The following is a 21,352-nucleotide window of genomic DNA, read 5'->3' on the forward strand; positions in this document are numbered from 1 at the left end:
TAAAATCCTTAAAAACTGTTTCTTGTTCACTAAATGTCTCGTAAATTATGTTTAAACTCTTAACTCTCCATAAAAACAACAAAGTCCTGCGAGCGAGCAGTGCCCCAGTCTAGGCTGGGAATGAAGGCTCAAACCTCTATCTAATTTCCTTTTTTGTTGTTTCCATATGAATCTCTTTTTTTTTCTCAGAGAAAGATGACTATCTGGAGTTTCCTTATTTTTTTGCAGGAAGTCAAAGGCTTGTTGGCTTCCTCTCCCCTCCCTTCCTTCCTTTTTTTCCGAAGGTACTCATCTGAAAAAAAAACGAGAACAAAGTAACTCTGTTCCTGTTCTCTTTCTTTGGTAGTTTCAAACATTGAAGCGATCAGTACCTTCTTTTAATCAAATCTATGTGTGGAGGCTGAGTGGACACGTACTTTATAGACCCACTGGTAAGTTTCATGAGAAATTCAGATTTCGATTGCTGACATGTACGCTAGTTGAAAGGTAATAACCTTGTGATTGTTAGTCTGACAAGGTAACACTTGTCAAATGATGCACTGTTAATTAGAAATATTTTAAACACATAACTCACACGTGTTACAGTTTGGTAGTATTGTCAATCTTTCTTCATTTGAAATTCATTGGTTTGTAAGAATACTATGTTTCTCTAAAGGAAATAACAGGAAGATTTTGAGAATCCAAGTACTGTGTGGATATTCTGTTCTTTTACTGGATGTGCATATTTAACATACTTTTCAAAATGATTAAGATCAAAATCTATAAAAGATCAGCCTTTCAGCAAGTTCTCCTTGTCTCATTTTATCTCAGAGCTTTGTCAGGTATTTAAAACTATATTTGCCATGGTTAGACATGAAACTCTGCCCATGGTCCAGGATGGTCCTGAAGTATTTCATTACAAATTGAAACATACCAATTGTTCAGAAAATAATTTATTGATGTGTTGCTTATTTTGCCAATTTAAACGAATCTGCAAAGTAATAATAACTAATAATTTGTATGCAGTCGCTGCATTTTATTATATTCATTGTCATTTTGATGTGTTTTTTTAATTTTTGAGATGATCTGATTTTTTTCTGTAACTTTAATGCAATGCAACAATTTGTATCTATGGTATAGAAGCCTGCAGGCAGCCGCAAATTGCTTAGATTAAGTGATGCGTTCATTCATGAAATCTGGTTGAAATTTGCACATTGCATTACAAGAATTCAGAAAATTGTATAGAAATTATTTTAATGTACATAATGCTTGAGCACAAGAACAAAATACACATCTAAACTGTTTTAATAATCTCTCCTTCTCAAAATGCTGCCTTATTTAACCTGAACAGTTAAATAATTACTCATTTACATTTGAAATGATCCGAAAATAATCTAGTGACTCTATCGTTCTACGACTTCTACCTGCATGCAGGCATACACAAACATAGCCACACATACACAGACACACACGTACACACACACACACGCACACATGCACGCACACAGACAGACATACACATACACACACACATGCACACAGACAGACATACACATACACACACACATGCAGACATACATATGTACACATACACACACACATGCAGACATACATATGTACACATGCACACATGCAGACATACATATGTACACATGCACACATGCAGACATACACAAACACATACGCATACGCATACAACAAACCAAGATTCCCAATAGTGCCCATCATAGGAATAATTATTCTAATACATTAGCAGATTTGTTTCAAATGCAGAAGAGTAAATTGAAACTAAAAGATTTAAAAGCAGGAAGTGTTCATCCATTTATCGGCAGATGAAGGTAAATTCCCAGGGCAAAAGGCAGAGAGAGCAACAGCAGAAGTCTTGTGTTTCTGTCGAGAGCATCGCACCAAACCAGCAGAGACGCCGGCTCGATTTCACTTCTCTATTTCAATAAATCATTTTCAAAACAGATCACAGATTTTCAACTGATAAAATGACGGCCAACATTTTCAGTATTCTGAGGTGCTGGCCCATAGATTTCCACGCCTGATCATGCAGAGCGAGTATTGGAATAGGTTTCACAAATGCTGAATAATGCAGCAGTCATTCACTCTGTTTCACACAGGATCCTAAATTGAATGAAACTTCTGTGACCCTCATGATTTTCCAAATGCATGAGCACATTGATATGTAGGAAGGAACTGCAGACGCTGGTTTATACAGAAGATTCTGGAGTGACTCAACGGGTCAGGCAGCATCTCTGGGGAAAAAGAATAGGTGACATTTCGGGTTGGAACCCTTCTTCGGACTGAAAGTAGAGGAAGGTTTGGGGGGGGGGGGGGGGGGGTGGTAGGAAATAAACAGGAGGTGAGGAAAGGCTGAAAAATCAGGGCCGGCCGGCAACAAATGACCTCAAGGAGGTAGAGCCCATAATGTTATATTGTTGGCCGGGGAAGGTGAGATAACGAGGGATACGGAGATGCGAGCTGTGAAACTGGTAGGTGGAGGAAGAGGAGAGAGAGGGGCGAGGAGGGAATGCAGGAGTTACTTGAAATTAGAGAAAGCACCATTCATTCTGCTAGGTTGTACTTTTTAAAAACTGCTGTAATCGAACAATGTGCTTCAGTCCACGTGAAGCACTCTGTGACACGATAGGAACTGTACTTTATTTTCTCCAGTAAGTTCTTCTCTCATAACTATATACAACCATGTTGGTGAGATAAGGAACGATGGATTCACATTTCTAGGACATCTTGCTTGACTGGAACCCCTATCATCACCATAAACATTCAATTCCTCCACCACCAAGACTATAACTCGCACCATCTGCAGACTAACTACACACATGAAGTCTAATTCAACAATACCATCTCAACCCATGACCACTGCATCAAGAAGGACTAGAGCAGCAGGTACATGCCATCCTTAAAAACAAAGGGTAGGCCATTTAGGACTGAGACGAGGAAAGACATTTTCACCCAGAGAGTTGTGAACCTGTGGAATTCTCTGCCACAGAAAGCTGTTGAGGCCAATTCACTGGATATTTTCAAGAGAGAGTTAGATTTAGCTCTCAGGGTTAATGGAATCAAGGGACATGTGGAGAAAGCAGAAACGGGATACTGATTTTGGATGATCAGCCATGATCATATTGAATGCCGGTGCTGGCTCGATGGGCCGAATGGCCTACTCCTGCTCCTATTGTCTATGTTTCTATAGTTCCATCCTGACATGGAAGTATATTGCTCTTCCTTAACTGATATTGAATCTGAATTGTGGAATTGTCTCTCCCACAGTCTTATTGCAGCACATGTTCCAGAGAGCTGTGAGGTCTCAGGCACACTGGCATCTTAGAGACACGGTACAGATGCTGGCTTTTCTAAAGATGCTCCCATTCAGAAAAAAAAATAACCAGAAAGAAAATGGAGTGCATTGATATCAGACTATACTGGTAATGAATGCATTCAAATAATTCCAGGCAATTGTGGTCACAGAGTCATACAGCATGGAGACAGGCCCTTCTGCCCAACTTGCACAGGTCGACCAAGATGCCCCATCTACACTAGTCCCACCCGCCTGCATTTGGCCCATATCCCTCGAAACATGTCTTATCCACGTGGCTGTATAATGTATTTTAACTATTGTGATAGTATGTGCCTCAACGACCTCCTCTGGCAGCTTGCTCCATACGCCCACCATAATTCTTTGCAGCTGATTTTAAATTAGTTTTTAGGTTTTGAGTACGGATAAATTGCACAGTTTGGGAAGTGTTGATGAGGTTATTCAAATAAATAACACCTGGAGGAAAAGAAAATGTCACATTGATGAAATGATGATTTTATGGAGTGAAACAACAAAAATATAATGAAAACCTGTAAAGAAAATCTGGGTTGAAGTCTTATCACAAACTCTGCATTTATCTTGCTATAAACTTTGATTATATTTACATTTCTACTTGAATACGTTGCCGCTGTGCGAACATTTCCTTTTAGTTTTTAACATAGTGTGTACAACTCCCGCCTTAAGGTACCTGTGAACTGTTGGTCTAGTGGACGTTTAGTTTAGTTTAGTTTAGAGATACAGCTCGGAAACAGGCCCTTCGGCCCACCGACTCCACGCCGACCAACGATCCCCGCATATTAACACTATCCTACACATACAAGGGACAATTTTTACATTTACCAAGCCAATTTACCTACATACCTGTACGTCTTTGGAATCTGGAAGGGAACCGAAGATCTTGGAGGGAACCCATATGGTCATGGGGAGGATGTACAAACTCCATACAGACAGCACCCGAGTTGAGGTCAGAGACCCGGGTTCGATCCTGACTTTGGGTTGCTGTCTAGACGGAGTTTGTATTTCTCTCTGGATTTTCTCCAGGTCCTCCAGTTTTCTCCCACATTTCAAAGATATGCAGGTTTGTAGGTTAATTAGCTTCTGTAAAAATTGTGCCAAAAAGTGGGTAGGATAGAACTAGTAATGGATCGGCATGGACTCGGTGGGCCAAAGAGCCTGTTTCCACACTGTATCTTTAAACTGAACAAAGGTACTGTCACATGTACCAATGTACAGTGAAAAGCTGTGTTTATTGTTGTTTTTTATTGCATTGTATTGTATGTATGACTGCTTCAATTTCGTTCAGACTTCGGTCTGAATGACAATAAAAGGTAATCTAATCTAATCTAATCTTTGCATGCTATCCAAAAGATCAAATATACCAATCATAAATACAATCTGTTCAAATTAACCATATAATATAACCATATAACAATTACAGCACGGAAACAGGCCATCTCGGCCCTTCAAGTCCGTGCCGAACACTTATTTCCCCCATAGTGTGAACACTTATTTTCCCCATAGTTTCCCTCAAGTACTATATGTAGAAAAAAGTGGAATACGGTGTGCAGAATTCTCAGCATTGCAGTGCATTGTTGCACATCTGCTATTTAAACAGAATCAAATGTCCTCAATGGGGTGGAGATGACTTATGGAAGGAGCCCGATGACAGAGGGGAATAAGCTGTTCCTGAGATTACTTTTGTGTGCTTTTAAGCTTCAGTACCTTCTGCCGGTCGGGAGCAGGGAGAAGAAGGAATGACTGGGTGGGTCAAGTGTTTGATGATGTTGGCTGCTTTTCAGCAGCAGTCTGAAGTGTAGATGGAGTCAACGGTGGGAAGTCTGGTCCGTGCGATGGGATTGGGATACATTTACAACTCTGCAACTTCATTGCAAACTTGGGCATAGCTATTCCCAAGCTGTGATGCAGGCCGACAGTGTACCAGATACGCAGACAGTATGACAAGCTCCCAGATAACCCTCATCTTCCACAAATATTTCAAGCAGTCAAAAAGAGAAAATTGTCGAAAACATTTAGTAGGGCAGGCAGCCTCTGTGGTTTATGGGAAAAAGGTCATTATCCAACTCAGAGCAAATTAACTGTTAATCATATTCCCCGTATGTTACCCAAGTGTTTGTTATTATTTACAAGTTGTGGATGTCACTGGTATCCCCTATTGTCTGTCCCAAGGGGCCAATGAAGTGAACTGCATTGGTCGTTCTGCATTCTCATTTAGGCCGTGGCCAGTTAAGGTGGCAGATTTTCTTCCTTGAACTTTGTTGAACCGGTATCAAGACACAAGAGACTATAGATGATAGAATTTTAGTTTAGTTTAGTTTAGAGATACAGCGCAGAATCAGGCCATTCGGCCCACAGAGTCTGTGCCGACCAGCGATCCCCGTGCACTAGCATTATCCTTCAGACCAGGGACAATTTACAATTTTTACCGAAGCCAAATTAACCTACAAACCTGTATGTCCTTGGAGTGTGGGAGGAAACCAGAGCACCTGGGGAAAGCCAACATGGTCACAGGGAGAACGTGCAAACTCTGTACAGACTGCACCCATTGTCAGGATCAAACCCGGGCCTCTGGCGCTGTAAGGCAGCAACCCGACCTCTGAGGCACTGTGCACAGCAAAGTCAGGATTGAACCCGGGTCTCTGCCGTTCTATCGCTCTACCGCTGCATCACCGTGCCACAGCAAGAAACAAACTACTGAAGGAGCTCAGCAATCCAGGCAGCATTTGTGGAGGGAAATGGGCAGACAACGTCAGACCGGGACCCTTCTTGTAACTATCCTTCTTCAGACTCTGAAGAAGGATGGAAGATATGACAGCCACCGTTGCTGAGACCAGTTTATCAATAACTATTTGATGAATGACTTGATAAGGTCCTGATTGATGGAGTGCACTGAAAGTGTCCCCACCTTGATTCCTGCTAATGTGGCTGGTTTCTGCTAATGAGGACAGAGTAAACAGACTGGGCAGCAAGCTAGTTTCTTGCACACGAACATCACTGAAACATGAACTGGCCGGGTCACACTCACAACAAGAAATTCAGAATGGGGATGAGAAGAATATTTTCCATTTAGAGGTTAGTTAAGGGCCTGTCCCACGAGCATGCGATTGCATGCGGCAAGCGCGACCTAACGTGGTCGCTTGAGCCGTACGGCCTCGCGGGGCCGGTCCCACTTTGATCGCCGGAGCCGTATGGAGTTGTGCGGAGCTGGTCCCGACATCGCGCGGGGCTCCGGAAAACTGACACTGTTCAAAAATTCCGCGCGGCAACGGCCTGCCGGCCCGCAGCCGCATTGAGGCCGTACGCACCGTCTCAACGCCGTACGCAGCGTCTTGACGGCATAAGCCCTGCGCGAACTTCCAGCGGACTTCGCTCGAACTTCACGTCAACTCGTACGGGATCACTCGACCTCCGCGAGGCCCCCGCTTACGGTTTGATCGCGCTCGTCGCATGCAGTCGCATGCTGGTGGGACAGGCCCTGTACGGAGATCACTCGACCTCCGCGCGACCCCCGCTTACGGTTTGGTTGCGCTTGCCGCATGCAGTTGCATGCTCGTGGGACAGGCCCTTAAATCTTTGGAATTCTCTGCGGAATAAAGCTGTGGAGGTTCAGGCTTCCGAGATCAGTACATTTCGAGAGATTAAGTATCGGGGGAAATAGAGCTTCAGTCGATGCTGAGATTTTAAACCGATGAAGCAGGAAGGAGGGCATGAATGACCTACACTTGCTTCTATATCTTACAATCTTATTTAATTCCTCACTTCAGGTCAGTTTATTGTTACGTATACCGAGATACAGTGAAAAGCTTTTGTTGTTTGCTATCCAGTCAGCGGAAAGACAATACATGATTACAATCAAGCCATTTAAGAGTGTGGAGCGATTGTGATTGTCACACTTGTCACACCTCCAGACTCACACTTGTCACACCTCCAGACACACACTTATCACACCTCCAGACACTTGAGACTCCTTCCACGCTGCTCCCCTGAGCTATTAGGAGTTACACCTGCATTTAATCTGCTCCCCTAATCTATCTCTTGGTATAAATACCTGAGATCATCACCAATTCAGTGCCTACTGATCCGATCTGCATTCTGTCGGTTCAATAGCAGTTCAGAGTTCTGTTGGTTCCAGGTCCTTATCTTTTGGTTCAATTCGTGTTTGCATTTTCTTCAGTACTTCTCAGTGAGCCTGCATTCGAGTCCTTTCCATTCCTGAGCCTTCTGACAGTAATATGTGACTGCAAATCTGCTTCCGTGACTAGCACGCAAATAGTCCCCTGGGTTGGGCACCTTCAAGGAAGCATCCTCAGCAACTATGGTGGGATTCAAGTCTCAAGCTTGAATCATTGTTTCAGAACTCTGGCTGCTCTCCCAGTAACTAAGGAACTATACTCCTATGCATAATCCTACGTAACCATCTGTATATCTACAGTATCCTGTTCACTGTGGAGATACAGGTGATGATCAGGAGTTGTGAATTATACTGCATGAAGTAAAATAATTTTAGTTCCAGTATTTTGATTTTGAACTCCTTGAAGAAAAGCAAAGGCATAGATACTTTGACACTAGGCTATTTCACAAAAGATGATATTGTTCTGCATTCCTTTGCACAGATAGCTGTTGGTTTAATGTGAAGAACATAAAGAGCACATTCTACCATGTAGCTATGAGGAAAAATGTTTTCACCCAGAGAGTTATGAATCTGTGGAATTCTCTGCCACAGAAGGCAGTGGAGGCCAATTCACTGGATGTTTTCAAGAGAGAGTTAGATTTAACTCTTGGGGCTAATGGAATCAAGGGATATGGGGAGAAAGCAGGAATGGGGTACTGATTTTGGATGATCAGCCATAAACATATTGAATGGTGGTGCTGGATCGAAGGGCTGAATGGCCTACTCCTGCACCCATATTTTATTTTATGAGATCATGTCTAAATCACCATGTCACTGCTTTCCATTCCACTTTTGGATCTACAGTTAATAAATCTTAGCCTTGCATATATTTCTCAACTAACCATCAGCCCCAATAGATTTCAAGGCATTCACCAACCTCTGGGTGAAGAAATTTCTTGTTATCCCAATCCAAGTAAGTGGCAATTATCCCTATTATACAATCCTTCGTTCTGAACCTTTCTAATGGGTCGACAAAACCTCCCAGTTTGTCCAGCATTTTTAAAATGTATAGTTAGGAACTGCGGATGCTGGTTTATACTGAAGATAGACACAAAATGTTGGAGTAACTCAACGGGTCAGGCACTAACTCAGCCGGTAAACATGTAATCCATTTCAATGAGCTCTCTCATATTTCTTCTAAACTCCACGGTGTAAACACCAATTCTACTCAATCTCTCCTTGTACAACAAACATTTAGTTCAATCAATCCAATAATACTTTGTTGCAGGAAAGAACTGCAGATGCTGGTTTAAATCGAAGGTAGACACAAAATTCTGGAGTATCTCAGCGGGACGGGCAGCATCTCTGAGAGAAGGAATGTGTGACGTTTCGGGTCGAGACCCTTCTTCAGACTGGAGAAGGATGTCGACCTGAAACGTCACTTATCCCTTGTCTCCAGAGATACTGCCTCACCCGCTGAGTTACTCCAGCATTTTGTGTCTACCTTCGATTTAAACCAGCATCTGCAGTTCCTTCCTACACATATAGACCTTTTGTATCACCTCAGTGTTTACCCTCAAATGCAATAACAACTGGGACGGCAAATGTTCATGAGCTGGAAGATTAAAGAAAGTGATATGAATATCTTGGATCTATTGGCTTTGTGGAATACGTGGGTATGTGATTTATGAAGGTGACAGCAAGATAACTAAAAAGCTATTAAGCGAGCTTCAAAAAACCTCTAAGTGGACTTCAGAGAAAGTAGTTTTTATTTAGCACAATGGAAATCAGTTCATTTTTATTGGAAAGCAGGAAGTGTTTTTGAAGCTGCATTATTGCTTATTGGAGCTTTACTGCAGAGGCTGAAAAACATTCCTCATCACAAAAACAGTTCTCTGGAGTCAATATACCATATGGATAATAAAAACAAATCCTAAAGATACATAATTAAAAAAAAATTCTGTTCTGGATGGGAGAAGCATCTTGTAATGAAATGGCAATTTTCCATGTTAAATACAGGAAGGAATGGCCATGAAGAGGGGGTTGATTTTCACATTTGAATGACTGCTGTTCACAGATGATATCGCAGCGACTGATATTCCTTGATTGTGTGCATCATTATAGTGAGATAAGAACACCCTACCTACTGTACTGTATGTCCTTTGAGTTTTAGGAGATGGAGCTAAGAGGATCAGTGATGTTTCCACTAGTGGGAGAGTCTAGGACCAGAGATTGCAGTCTCAGAATTAAAGGACGTTCCTTTAGGAAGGAGATGAGGAGGAATTTCTTTAGTCAGAGGGTGAAGAATCTGTGGAATTCTTTGCCACAGAAGACTGTGGAGGCCAAGTCAGTGGATATTTTTAAGGCAGAGATAGATAGATTCTTGATTAGTACAGGTGGTGGGTGAGATAGATCAGCCATGATTGAATGAATTTAGGAGTAGACGATGGGCGGAATGGCCTAATTCTGCTCCTATCACTTATGACTTGTTGATTGTTAGGCTGAGTCTTACCTGTAAACCCAGAAAACCTAGAACTTTGTTTTAGCTTCTCATTAATAATAAGAATTAGTCCTGTGGGAAACAGAGGCAGTGTCTGTGCCGAGAATAGAGCTTGGGATCAATTATCTTTTGGGTCTCTTTGCAATGGAACAGTGAAGGGACCCAAAAACATTTTGAGTAGGAAGGAATTGCAGATGCTGGTTCACACTGAAGATAGACACTGAGTGGTAGAGTAACTCTGTGGGCCAGGCAGCATCTCTGGGGGAGAATGCCAATTTGGTCAGCATGAACAAAGTGGGCCAAAGGGCCTGTTTGCATGATGTGTCACACTATGACTCCATCATCCTCTGAAATGTTTCTCTCTTTAAGATTCAAATTCTTTATGCACTTTTGGCACAGGATAAAAAGTGTAATTTATTTGTTTTATTTCTGTTTTGACCTGGTAATATTTAATATATTCCAATGGGCCCTAGAGTTCAGCGAACTTAGTTCATAAAGGACATACTAGAGGAGTACTTGGCTTTAAAGACAAGAATCAGCTGATTGGAGGGTCATTCTGACACATTGAATTTAAATCTACAAGGGAAGAACCCTTGCAACTTGATCTCTCGATCATGCAGAATATTCCTCAAAATTATTTCTCAAATGTCTGCTGTCAAACGTATGAGAAAGAGAAGCAAGAGAGGCAAGGAAGGAGATGAAGAAAGTGTGTAAGCAATTGATTAGACATTGGTTTATTATTATCACTTGTGCTGAGATACAGTGAAAAACTAATGTGTGACACGGTGGTGCAGCGGTAAAGTTGCTGCCTTACAGCGCTTGCAGCGCCGGAGAACCGGGTTCGATCCTGACTACAGGTGCAGTCTGTACGGAGTTTGTACGTTCTCCCCATGACCACGTGAGTTTTCTCCGAGATCTTCGGTTTCCTCCCATACTCCAAAGTTGTACAGGTTTGTAGGTTCATTGACTTGGGTTTGTATAGTTGGTATAAGTGTAAGGTGCACAAAAATGCTGGAGAAACTCAGCGGGTGCAGCAGCATCTATGGAGCAAAGGAGATAGGCAACGTTTCGGGCCGAAACCCTTCTTCAGACCGTCACGACATCAACCGCCTCAACTTCCCTACTCCCCTGTCTCACTCCAATCTCTCTCCCCCCCCCCCCGAACGTACTGCCATCGACTCACTCCGCAACAACCCAGAAAAAAAACCAAGCTAGACTATTGGTATAAGTGTACATTGTGTGTAGGATAGTGTTAATGTGCAAGGGTCGCTGGTCGATGCAGACTCGGTGGGCAAATGGGTCCACTCAGCGCTGTATCTCTAAACTAAACTAAACATTGTTGTGTATCTGAGTACAATCAACACAAGTGCAGCAGATGCAAAGAGAAAAATACTATAGTGCAAAATATAATATTACAGCTTTGTAGTATTAAAATTACAGAGAAAGTGCAGATTAAAAAAAGTGTAAGGGCCACAATGAGTATATCGGGCCTACATCCCCAGCTTATGAAAGGTCTGATTAGTTATGTGATAACAGCAGGGAAGATTGTGATGGTATGTGCTTTCAAGCTTTTGTACCTTTTTCCCGACAGGAGAGAGGAGATGAGGGAATGACCAGGGTGTAATGGACTGAGTGACTGTGAAACAGAAATGTACTATTTCAATGTACTTTTGCTCATTGACAACAACATTTCTATCGTCCAGTTTTGTGCTGTTGGTGACAGGACTTCCTGAACAATGATTAGACACTCCAACAACTCAGACATGCCTTACTCACAATTAATTTAAATGTATTCAAAATTCTCTTTTTCTTTTGCACAAGTATTGTGGTTATTCATTTATTGAATGTTGTTTATTGCACATTATCTGTGTGCATTGTGTTTACAGGCCCGTTATGCTGGTGCAAGTAAGAATGTAATTGTTTTGCTGATGGTACATATGACAATTAAACACTGTTGACACTTGAAACTCAAAAAAGCCGCACTCTGGTTTAAATACGTTCAAGAAAGACAAACAGAAAACTAAGCATGAGGATTCAGTTAATGATCTAATATATAATATTTGCAAAGGGCGGGCTATCTTTTGGCAAGTAACATTAAGACTGCTTCTTCCTATTTGTCAACCATAACTTTCTCTCATAAGATTATAAGTGATAGGAGCAGAATTAGGCCATTCGGCCCATCAAGTCTACTTCGCCATTCAATCATGGCTGATCTATCTCTCCCTCCTAACCCCATTCTCCTGCTTTCTCCCCATAACCTCTGACACCCGTACTAATCAAGAATCTATCTATCTATCTCTGCCGTAAACATAGCCACTGACCTGATCTCCATAGCATTCTGTAGGAAACAGTTCCACAGATTGATCACAGGTTTCATGTGGGTGACCTGAGATTGACCTTCTCCAACCTGTTCTATTACATTCAGTGCTCATCATAAGGTCTCCACTACATTGGCAAGACCAAGTGTAGAATAGGCGACCAGTTTAAAAGCATCTTGAGCTTCTGGTTACATCTCATTTCAACTCCCCTTCCCATTCCCACACAGTCCTCTCCGTCCATAGCCTTCTCCATTGCCAAGGTGAGGCCAAACGTAAACTAGAAGAACAACATTTCATATTCTGCATGGGTAACTTACTGACTAATGTTATAAACACTGACATTTCCAGTGCATTCCTTTCCCGCTGCCTTGTGGCCTCGCAGGTTCTCTGATCCTCTGTTCACCTTTTCCATCTCTTCCCCCCCTGCCCGACCTGGCTATCTAACCGTCATCTCCCCTTCCACCTATCGAAGACCAGCTCCTGTTATAGGCCCTACCCCACACATCGATACACAGGCCGTAATTTTCCTTCCACTCCTCCACACATGGTCCTGATGCAGGATCTCAATCCAAAACACCAACCATCTCTTTTGCCTCACAGATGCTGCCTGACCTGCCGAGTTCTGCATTAAGGGCCTGCCCCACTGTACGAGCTAATTCAAGAGTTCTCCTGAGTTTCCCCTGATTCGAACTGGGAGAATTACGGTAATAGCCGCTCGTAGGTACCCGGGGCTCTCGTGGACAATGTTGAAACATGTTGAAAAATCTTCACGAGCCTTCATGAGCTTACCGCGTTTCCCGAGTACCTGCCGTTAGCGTTACGAGCCGCTAAGAGACGCCCCGAGCTCCGACGTACCCACTACGTACATTCTACGTGCTTACCACGAGTTTGATTTTTTGTTTAAACTCGGGAGAGCCCTTGAGTTACCTCGTACGGTGGGAAAGGCCCTTTATTTTGCTCCAGATTCCAATATCATCATCATATTGTTTCTCCATAAGGACCACAAATAGACTGAGCTGGGTTAAGGAACTGGGCAACGGTTCGGCAAATAGAGGATAACGTCGTAAAGTATGAAACTGTCGGCTTTCACGGAAAAACTAAAATGGAAGCATTGTGAGTGATTGCAGTGTATTGAGATACAGAGGAAACTGGGTGCCTTGGAAAATGATTCGCAAAAAGCCTAGCATGCAGGTAAAGCAAGTAATTAGTGAAGTTAACAGGATGTTGTTATTTTTTAAATTTAAAATAAATGTAATTGTTTATTCATTTATTGCCAGGGTGATTTAATATAAAAGTAATAGTTTATACTTCAGATATATTATGCATTGGTGGGACGTCATCTGGAGTGCTGTGTAGAGTTTTCTTATTCAAGGAACTAGTGGGGGGCCGCACGGCTTGGTGCTGGGACCCCAGTTATTTACAATATATATTAATGATTTAGACGAGGGAATTAATTGTGATATCTCCAAGTTTAAGGATGACACAAAGCTGGGTGGCAGTGTGAGCTGCCAGGAGGATGCTATGAGGCTGCAGGGTGACTTGGATAGGTTGGGTGAGTGGGCAGATGCATGGCAGATGCAGTATAATGTGGATAAATGTGAGGTGATCCACTTTGGTGGCAAGAACAGGAAGCCAGATTATTATCTGAATGGCGTCAGATTAGGATGGGGGGTGGGGGGGCAACGAGACTTGGGTGTGCTTGTACATCAGTCACTGAAAGTAAGCATGCAGGTACAGCAGGCAGTGAAGACATCTAATGGCATGTTGGCCTTCGTTGCGAGAGGATTTAAGTTTAGGAGCAAGGAGGTCCCATTGCAGTTGTACAGGTCCCTGGTGAGACCACACCTGGAATATTGTGTGCAGTTTTGGTCTCCTAACTTGAGAAAGGACATTATTGCTATTGAGGGAGTGCAGCGTAGGTTCACCAGGTTAATCCCGGGATGGCCGGATGGACATATGATGAAAGAATGGGTCGGCTGGGCTTGGTATTCACTGGAATTTAGAAGGTTGCGAGGAGATCTTATAGAAACATATAAAATTCTTAAAGGATTGGACAGGCTAAATATGGGGAAAATGTTCCCGATGTTGGGGGAGTCCAGAACCAGGGACCACAGTTTAAGAATAAGGGGTAGGACATTTAGGACTGAGATGAGAAAAGACATAGATACTTTGACACTAGGTTATTTCATAAAAGGTGATATTGTTCTGCATTCCTTCGCACAGATAGGTTTAATGTGAAGAACATAAAGCGCACACTCTACCATGTAGTGTAGATGAGGAAAAAACGTTTTCACCCAGAGAGTTGTGAAGCTGTGGAATCCTCTGCCACAGAAGGCAATGGAGGCCAATTCACTAGATGTTTTCAAGAGAGAGTTGGATATAGCTCTTAGGGCTAAAGCAATCAAGGAATATGGGGGGAAACAGCAGGAACGGGGTACCGATTTTAGATGATCAGCCATGATCATATTGACAATAGACAATAGGTGCAGGAGTAGGCCAGTTGAATGGCGGTGTTGGCTCAATTGGCTGAATGACCTACTCCTGCACCTATTTTTTAAATGTTTTTTGTGTTTCTACGGAAGGATGCTATTGTGTTACAAACAGTTCAGAAAAGGTTTACCAGATTAAAACCTAGAATGGGTAGGTTGACTTAAGAGGAATGGTTTGACAAACTGGACTTAAATCCACTTGAATGTAGAAGTGTGAGAGTTGACATTGTTGAAATAAAATATCCTGAGTAGTCTTGACAGGATGGATATGGAAAGGATATCAATAGACAATAGACAATAGATAATAGTTGCAGGAGTAGGCCATTTGGCCCTTCGAGCCAGCATCGCCATTCAATGTGATCATGGCTGATCATCCCCAATCAGTACCCCGTTCCTGCCTTCTCCCCATACCCCCTGACTCCGCTATTTTTAAGATTATTTCCTTTAGTAGGAGAATTTACAACTAAATTCACCCCTATTCCCCAATATTCTCCAAGGGTTTAAAATTAATTGTATACATTATCGCTTTATTGGTCCTCACACAATGCATATCCTCACACACACCTGAATTAAATGTCATCCTGCCATTGCTCTGGTTATTTCACCAACTGATCAATATTGTTCTATGGCCTGATACTGCCCCTCACCATCAATAACACATTAAGTATCATAGAAGCTCGCTCCATAGATGCTGCTGCACCCGCTGAGTTTCTCCAGCATTTTTGTGTACCTTCGATTTTCCAGCATCTGCAGTTCCTTCTTAAACACAAGTATCAGAGCAGGCCACGTGGTCAATTGTTAATGATTAATTCAAAGATACAGCATGGAAACAGGCCCTTCAGCCCACCATGTCCACGCTAACCATCGATCACTCATTCACATTAGTTCTATGTTATCCCACTTTCTCATCCACTCCCTATACACTTGGGCCAATTTACAGAGGAAAATGAGTTTACAAACTCGCATGTCTGGCATATAGGAGGAAACCAGAGCACCCGGATCAAACCCACACGATTACTGGGAGAATGTTAATGTGTTTGGATAAAAATTGTAATCTGCCCATAGTGTGTGTAGGATAATGCTAGTGTATGGGGTGATCACTGGTCGGCACAGACTCAGGGGGCTGAAGGGCCCGTTTCTGTGCTGCATCTCTAAAGACTAGAGTCTAGAGTGTTTTATTGTCATATACCCTGAAACATAACAATAACATTCTTCCCTGTAGCAGCACAACAGATAGGTAAACATAGTAAGGGCCTGTCCCACCAGCATGCGACTGCATGCGGCGAGCGCTACCTAACGTGGTCGCTTGAGCCGTACGGCCTCGCGGGGCCGGTCCCACTTCGATCGCCGGAGCCGTATGGAATTGTGCGGGACTGGTCCCGACATCGCGCATGGCTCCGAAAAACTGACATTGTCCAAAAATTACGCCCGGCAACAGCCTGTCGGCCCGCAGCCGCTTTGAGGCCGTACGCAGCGTCTCGACGGGCGTACGCAGCGTCTCGACGCCGTACGCAGCATCTTGATGGCGTACGCCTAGCGAGTGGCGTTGCCCGATGACGTCACCGCCCGGCGTGCCGGTGCGTGATGACGTAACCGTCCAACGCCGTGCGACGTGCAAATTCAGTCGGCCCGCCTCCTGCCCAGCTGATTGGTGAGTATGATGTCGGGACCAGCCCCGCACAACTCCAGACGGATCCGCGGTTGGAAGTGGGACCGGCCCCGCGAGGCCGTACGCCTCAAGCGACCACGTTTGGTCGCGCTAGACGCATGCAATCGCATGCTGGTGGGACAGGCCCTTTACTTATCATACTGGTAGATTTGGATGTTTGTGGTGGCGGTATTGTCGATACCTTTGACGAGGCTGCCACAAGTTGTCCATGACAAAGAGGTGCTGATCAATGGACTGTTATCTTGGTGCTGAGCTTGAGCTCTGATGTTGACCACAACTTTGCTTGATCTCAATTTTTCCCCTACGATTAGGTCTGTCATGTGTCCCTCAAAGATTGTGTGTCATTGTGGAACAGACTAAGCCAGTCACAAATTTTTGAAGACAGCTGAATTTGAGACGGATCCTCCATATTCCTATTCAATCCACAGAGTTGTAAGTTTTACGACGTCAAAGAAACTAGAATTGGGAGTTTGTGTTCCTGTTCAACTTTTCCTTGGCTTTGTCATGAAGTGCATATTGTAATCTTTAGACTTTACTTTAGACTTTAGAGGTACTTTAGACTTCGTAGAGACAGTACGCAAACAGGATTTTGGCCCACTGAGTCTGTGCCACCTAGCGATCAACCATACACTAACACTAAATAACCTACAAGCCTGTACGTCTTTGGAGTAAACCCACGCGGTCACAGGGAGAACTTGGGCAGCACGGTAGCGCAGCGGTAGAGTTGCTGTCTTACAGTGCTTGCAGCGCCGGAGATCAGGCTTCGACCCCGACTACGGGGGTGCTGTCTGTACGGAGTTTGTACGTTCTCCCCGTGACCTGCGTGGGTTTTCTCTGAGATCTTCGGTTTCCTCCCACACACCAAGGATGTACAGGTATGTTGGTAAATTGGCTTGGTATATGTAAAAATTGTACCTAGTGTGTATAGGATAGTGTTAATGTGCGGGGATTACTGGTCAGCACGGAGCCGGTGGACCGAAGTCTCTCTAAACTAAACTAAACTAAACTAAACTAAACTAAACATACAACCTCCATACAGGATCGAACCCAAGTCCTCAGTGCTGCAAGGCAGCAATTCCACCACTGTCCCACTGTGCTGGCCAAATACTGCTTCTATATCTCATGGACTCATGGACCACATTTCTCACCAGTCGCATAACTTTTGAATGTTTAAGTCTTTCCCCAAGCAGCATTTTGAAGATGATCCTCCTTCAAGACTGGAAGTTTTCAAAGTGCACACAAAACAAGATGATCCCTTCTGATCTCACCTCAGGGAGTACTTCACTAGTTTGAGGGTCATGGGTTGAAATCCCCCTTTAAAGGCTTGAGGCCTAATCTAAAATGGCTGTGCAGAGTAGACCATCTGCCAAGCCAGGTAAGCAGATTACCACAAAAACAACATTAGGACATCACCTGGCAATTTGAATCCAAATGTTTCCCCACATTTTTCACCACTTGAATAACTTGGAGGACTTGTACAAGATCATGAGAGGAATCAATCTGGTAGATGCACAGAATGTTTTGCCCAGAGTATGGGGAATCGAGGACCAGAGGGCATAGGTTTAAGGTCATTTAATAGGAATCTGAGGGGTAACCTTTTCACACAAAGGGTGGTGGGTGTATGGAACGAGCTGCCAGAGGAGGTAATTGAGGCAGGGACAATTGCAACGTTTAAGAACAATTAAACAGGTAGTTCAACAGTCCTTTATTGTCACATGTACCCTAAAGTACAATTAAATTTGATTTACCCTACAGTCATACCAACAAAAGGCAACAAGACACAATATTACATAAAAATTAAACATAAACAGCCACCACAGCGGCGTGTGAGAATTCCTGGGCACACAGCATAAGTGGAGACCCAAAGCCATCAGTCCAATGTCCGGACCACACGCACACGCACACGCTCCTTCACCGTGATGTGACCAGAGTTGCACCGACTGCTTGTCCCTCACTCTGCAGTCCCTGTCCGCCCGAACAGCCAAAAAGCCGTCCACACTCTCACCAGACTCCAGGACGCTCCCGTGGTGTGCGTCCACCATACTCACGGCAATCCCTCCGAGTCCCCACCAGCACAGGATCCATCTTGCATTTTGGTGACCTTGCACTCCTCACTGTGATGGAAGGCGAATAACTTTTACCTTCTTCCTCCTTGGATAGGACCTTCTTCCTCCATGGATAGGACAGGTTTGGAGAAATATGGGCCAAACGCAGGCAGGTGAGACTAGTGTAGCCGGGACATGTTGGCAGGTGTGTGCAAGTTGGACCGAAGGGCCTGTTTCCACACTGTATCACTCTATGACTATGACTCTATGACCTTCTGAATGGCTCTAGTTCAGTTCTGAGGGAGCTCTGCACTGATAGAAATCAATTGTGCTTCTGGGTGGTTGTGAAAAAGCCTTTGGCAAAACCTGAAGAAAAGCAGAAGAGTTATTTTAATCTTTTAAACTATTATTATTCCTTTAATGAAAGTCAATAAGTAATTTGGAAAATTTGCAGAAACTATTCCATAGAAATAATAATAATAATAATAATAATAATAATAATAATAATAATAATAATAATAATAATAATAATAATAATAATAATAATAATAATAATAATAATAAACTTTATTGTATAATGTCTGAGTGCAGGTAGATGGGACTAGGTGAGAGTAAGTGTTAGCACGGACTAGAAGGGCCGAGATTGCCTGTTTCCGTGCTGTAATTGTTATATGGTTATATGGTTATTATATTGTCATTGTAAATACATACAACAAAATTTCAGGCGCACTGCCCGAGCAGAGCTCCAACCTAACAGATAAATAATAACTACAATGAAAACAGCAAAAACGTCAAGAAAAACATCGTCGTCAGAATGTGCAATATTTGACAGTCTAGTGTTGTGGCAGTACAAAATATTGGCTATGGGAGCTGAGTGTTCAGTGCAGAGTTCAGAATGGTGATAGCCTTGGGCTAGAAACTGTTTGTTAATCTTGTGGTGTGTGATTTGTTGGGCGTGTAACGCTTTCCTGAGGGCAGAAGGGCAAACAAGTGATATTCGGGATAAGATGGGTCCTTTAGGATGTGCGATGCCTTCCGCAGGCAACGAGAGCTAATTATCTCTTCCAGGGCAGGCAGGTGTGTGTTGGTGATCTTCTGGGCTGTATTGATGATTCTCTGCAGAGCCTTGTCAGCCGCAAAACTGTTGCCATACCACACCAGGATGCCATGTGTCAGGACAACTCTCTGTGGAGCAACGTTAGAATGACACTGGCAGCTGTTATGGCAAGTTGACTTTCCTGAGTGATCATAGGAAGAATAGCCGTTGTTTACCAGGGAGAGCGTGTTAGTTGATCAGCTTTAAAGTATATCATCAACTTTAAAGTGTTTTGGTTCATCCTAAGGTCATAAAAAACACGAAATTTTTTTTCCAAGTTTGAGCTTTCATTTTTAGTTGAAATTCTTCTTATATCATTTGTGAAAAATATACATCTTCTAGATGCACTGGGATGCATCCTCAGTGATGTAACCTGGGGTCATTGGGTGTTTCGGGTCTCACAACATCAGACACCCTCATCCAGGCGACCCAGCCGGGGTTGATCAGGCCCCGACTTGTGTCCCAGCAGCAACCGCTCTTGGATCAACCATCTTAGTAACCACTCTGCAGGGGTGAATCCTGGCCGGGCTCATCCTGTGTCTCACCAGGTTCGAGGCCTGTGCGCTGCAACTCTTTCACCTTCTCTGAGTATTTCATTCTCGCCTGATGGATTTTTAGGCCACGGTGGTTCATTAGGCCTTTCCGTAGCTTTATTAGTCAATTTAAATCGGAGTATTCAAATGTAGAAATCTGGACATTTTAATTTAAAATATTTTTCCTTTATTTTATAAAACAGGGATGTTTTAAGCTGGATGGGGCGCTGGTCAGGCCACATTTGGCATATTGTGAGCAATTTTGGGCACCATATCTGAGGAAGGATGTGCTGGCTCTGGAGAGGGTCCAGAGGAGGTTTACAAGAATGATTCCAGGAATGAGTGCATTAACCTATGATGAGCATTTACTAGCCTGTACTCGCCGGAGATTAGAAAAATGAGGGGGAACCTCATTAAAACGTACCGGATAGTGAAAGGCTTGGTTTGAGTGGATGTGGAGAGGATGTTTCCACTAGTGGGAGAGTCTCGGACCAGAGGTCATAGCCTCAGAATTAAAGGGCATTCCTTTAGGAAGGAGATGAGGAGGAATTTATTTAGTCAGAGGGTGGTGAATCTGTGGAATTCTTTGCCACAAAAGGCTGTGGAGGACAAGTCAATTGATATTTTTAAAGCAGAAATAGATAGATTCTTGATTAGTACAAGTGTCAGAGGTTATGGGCAGAAGGCAGAAGAATAGATGATGGCCGAAAGGCCTAAATTTGCTCCTATCACTTATGACTAGAGCCAGGATTTTGCCATAAATGCCATGTGCCTTTCCATGTCTTTTTCTGATGATTTCACCAAAATAATGCCATTTTCACAATCATGTGCCTAAATCTGTCTTTTTTTGCTGTTTTGCTAAAAGGTTGTGCTATTTTCTCTAGTTGTACCATGATTGCAATGATGTTTTCTATGTTAACACATTAATATTAATGTTATTATTAACGTGTTAATATAGTATAAATTACAAGAACATTTCCACCACCGGGGTGAAACCGAGGGTGCCACCGTCGGTCGTTCATTCGTTCGTGCCGCTGCCCGCTGGTTCAGTCTTCTCCAAGATCTATTAAGAAAGAACTGCAGACGCTGGAAAAATCGAAGGTAGACAAAAAGTGCTGGAGAAACTCAACGGATGAGGCAGCATCTATGGATAGAAGGAATAGGCGATGTTTCGGGTCGAGACCCTTCTTCAGACTGATGTGGGGAGGGGGGTGGGAAAAAGTAAGGAAGAGGCGGAGACAGTAGGACTAGAAG

The 21,352-nt window shown here is 43.3% G+C and overlaps 1 protein-coding gene across 1 annotated transcript in view; it reads left to right on the plus strand.

Moving 5' to 3' along the window:
* Positions 1 to 313: 313 nt before the first annotated feature.
* znf366 (zinc finger protein 366) overlaps positions 314 to 21,352 on the plus strand; it is a 61,037-nt gene continuing 39,998 nt past the window's right edge. Inside the window, exon 1 of the mRNA XM_033018692.1 lies at positions 314 to 431. The gene's annotated coding sequence lies outside the window, so the exon portion shown is untranslated. The remainder of the gene's footprint in view (positions 432 to 21,352) is intronic.

Source organism: Amblyraja radiata, chromosome 3 (genome assembly GCF_010909765.2).
Source record: "Amblyraja radiata isolate CabotCenter1 chromosome 3, sAmbRad1.1.pri, whole genome shotgun sequence".
Classification (NCBI taxonomy): Eukaryota; Metazoa; Chordata; class Chondrichthyes; order Rajiformes; family Rajidae; genus Amblyraja; species Amblyraja radiata.